A 3,098-nucleotide genomic window follows, 5' to 3' on the forward strand; every position below is an offset into this window, starting at 1 on the left:
GAGCGGTTGCATCTTGTCCTGTTTCATTTCTCATTTTCTGCTGATAGGGTGATGAACCAAAAATACATGCCGAAAATGTGTACTGTTACGAACTGTTATGAAACTGAGAATGGTGAATTTTTCTTAAAACTGAAATGAACACGTTCCTGTCAGCAACCGTATTAAACAACTGATACTGAGTCTGTATCGCTATGTGGTTTCATGTGAGGCATGTTTTGCATTCCCAAATGAAGATCAAAGAGGTCGAAACAATCCCAGAAATTTATTATACGTTCAGGTGAACTCAGCCGAGAACAACTGCGCGAGTTCCCGTTAAAGTAATTGCGCCAAGGAACCGTGTGCACCGTCTTCACATGCGTCGCGAACTGACCCGTAGCTAATGAAGCAATAACAGCGGGAGCGTGACAATGGCTTTTGTTAACTAGGGTTTCGCGTGAATAATTGCATTGCGGACAAAGGCTGAGCCGAGCTACAATAGCGCGCGGCGGGCGGCGCAGTCGCGCTGCGGCTCGGCATTCAGCGGCGGCTGGGGGCGGCTGGGGCCGATGGTGGCGGCGGGGGTGGCGGGGGCGGCGGGGGCGGCAGGACGGCTGCTCTGCGGCTGCCGACACAGCCCGGGCACGCTCCTCTCCGGGCATTCGTCTCGCCGCTAATGGAAGCCCCGGCCTGTCGCCGTCAGGTCTGGAACACGTCGGAACGCGGCTGCACCTCACCGCTGAGAGCTGCGCCATAACAAGAAAGTTTCCATCCTTTCTCCACAACTCTTTCAGCCTAGGGCATTAATCAATCAGTCCGGAAAAACAGAAAACTAGCACACAAGAATCTGCGTCCAAGTTCTGATCCCATAGGTATAGTCCGTCTCCAAATCCCACGGTTCCCAAACGTTTCCTCTGATGGAAATCTTTGGGAATCCTCGTACTTTGATGTGATGTTCATTTTGAAGGTTAACAACTATTTTTTTTAAAAAAAATGAGAAAATCTTGTCTTAGCCAGTGATTAGTTAAATTTTAAATCATAAATGAAACTTTGAAAAACGTAAACTGGTATAGTAAAAATTTCGGAAAAAGCCATGTTATTAGCAATTTCTCGCGGAGCACTTACTCACTTAACGCTCAGCGTTCCACAGAACACTATTCGGGAGGCTGTGCTTGTACTGAAGAACGCTACAAATGGCATACAGAAAGATTAAGAATCAGTACCCCGTCTGGCAGGGCAGCATAGGGCGATTTATATAGATTCTGTTCGTGTGTGTTTTTCGCGTTACATTATTTCAAATGGTTCAAATGGCTCTGAGCACTATGGGACTTAACATCTGAGATCATCAGTGCCCTAGAACTTAGAACTCCTTAAACCTAACTAACCTAAGGATATCACACACATCCATGCCCGAGGCAGGATTCGAACCGGCGACCGTAGCGGTCGCGCGGTTCCAGACCGAAGCGCCTAGAACCGCTCGGCCACACCGCCCGGCGTTACATTAGCTACTAATATTTATAATTCTTAAATAGTCATCACGTTTAGTAAAAACTAAACGCTCCCAAGAGAAGCTGAGCACTGCTTTGCCATTCATTTAAAAGATGCGCTGCAGAATGTTAGGTATAACACTGAGAAACAGCCTGATGTTACTTCTTGTTACATAGTGGGGTACAGAGGGCAGGGACTTACCTAATCGATTTTCAGTTTATAGGATGCAAGCAGGACTCGGAGACGAACCAGTTCCGGTTCAGAACAAGCCAAGTCAGATTGATGACTATCGGTTGGGATACGTGGGTTGCGTGCTAGAGAGATCTGGGTCGATTCTCCATAACTGTCCGTGAGACATAACGCACATGCTTTAAAAAATGAGAGCAGAACGGAGGAGTACATAGATCACGATGTCAACACGAATGCGAGTTTTGTTCAAATGGTTCAAATGGCTCTGAGCACTATGCGACTTAACATCTGAGGTCATCAGTCCCCTAGAATTTAGAGCTACTTAAACCTAACTAAGCTAAGGACATCACACACATCCGTGTCCGAGGCAGGATTCGAACCTGCGACCGTAGCAGTTGCGCGGTTCCGCACTGAAGCGCCTAGAACCGCTCGGCCACCGCGGCAGGCGTCGACTTTTGTCCCTTAGCTTAATTGACGGTCCACTAAGAGAAAGAACCTCGGTAGAATCGAAACTGAAATCGTCGTCAAATCATGGACTGGATGTTACATATCACTAACTTAAACTCCCAAATGAAACCAATGAATAAGTGAAGAAAAATGTAAGTTGAATGGTACGCATAGCTTCACAATCCTGTATCAGCTAAGTTACATTTATTTTTTTGAATTAGAGAGTGTGGTGCAGGCTGTTGGATGGTGGCTGAAAACTTCTCATTCGACGATACGGACTGCAGGAATACTTATGGTCACTGTGGTGTACGACGGAAAAGCTGCGCTCAAGAGTTTCACGGCATCCTGGGGTGTTTCCAGGACCAGCATATATCTGTGCAGCAATGGTGCCAACCATAATCACGTTTCTCCTTTCCCATGAAACATGAGTAATTTGGCGCGTTCTCAACAGGATTTTCTGTGTACTGGCTGAAGAGGTAAGTGTTCTTTTTGTGTTAGTTTCTTATGTCAGAACCTGCACTCTAAGAAGTTCACAGTCTAACCAGCTCTTTGTGCATCTTGGATGCAAAGTTAATATTTCTTACTTATTTGAAAATGTGACAACGGCCTTGCCGAAGTGGATACACCGGTTCCCGTGAGATCACCGAAGTTAAGCGCTGTCGGGCGTGGTCGGCACTTGGATGGGTGACCATCCAGGCCGCCATGCGCTGTTGCCATTTTTCGGGGTGCACTCAGACTCGTGATGCCAATTGAGGAGCTACTCGACCGAATAGTAGCGGCTTCGGTCAAGAATACCATCATAACGACCGGGAGGGCGGTCTGCTGATCCCACGCTCCTCTTATCCGCATCCTCCACTGAGGATGCCACGGCGGTCGAATGGTCCCGGTACGCCATTCGTGGCCGGAAGACGGAGTGCTTTTTCATTTGAAAATGTGAGTTGTGCAGATGATGTATTTTAAATTTGTTCTTCTTTTTGTCTTCTTAACGATTACCGCCA

The 3,098-nt window shown here is 47.2% G+C and overlaps 1 pseudogene; it reads left to right on the plus strand.

The window, feature by feature from the left end:
- Positions 1-2,698: 2,698 nt before the first annotated feature.
- LOC126475763 (5S ribosomal RNA) lies at positions 2,699-2,816 on the plus strand (annotated as a pseudogene).
- The last annotated feature ends 282 nt before the right edge of the window (positions 2,817-3,098 follow it).

The sequence above is a fragment of the Schistocerca serialis genome, chromosome 4, assembly GCF_023864345.2.
Source record: "Schistocerca serialis cubense isolate TAMUIC-IGC-003099 chromosome 4, iqSchSeri2.2, whole genome shotgun sequence".
NCBI classification, from domain to species: domain Eukaryota; kingdom Metazoa; phylum Arthropoda; class Insecta; order Orthoptera; family Acrididae; genus Schistocerca; species Schistocerca serialis.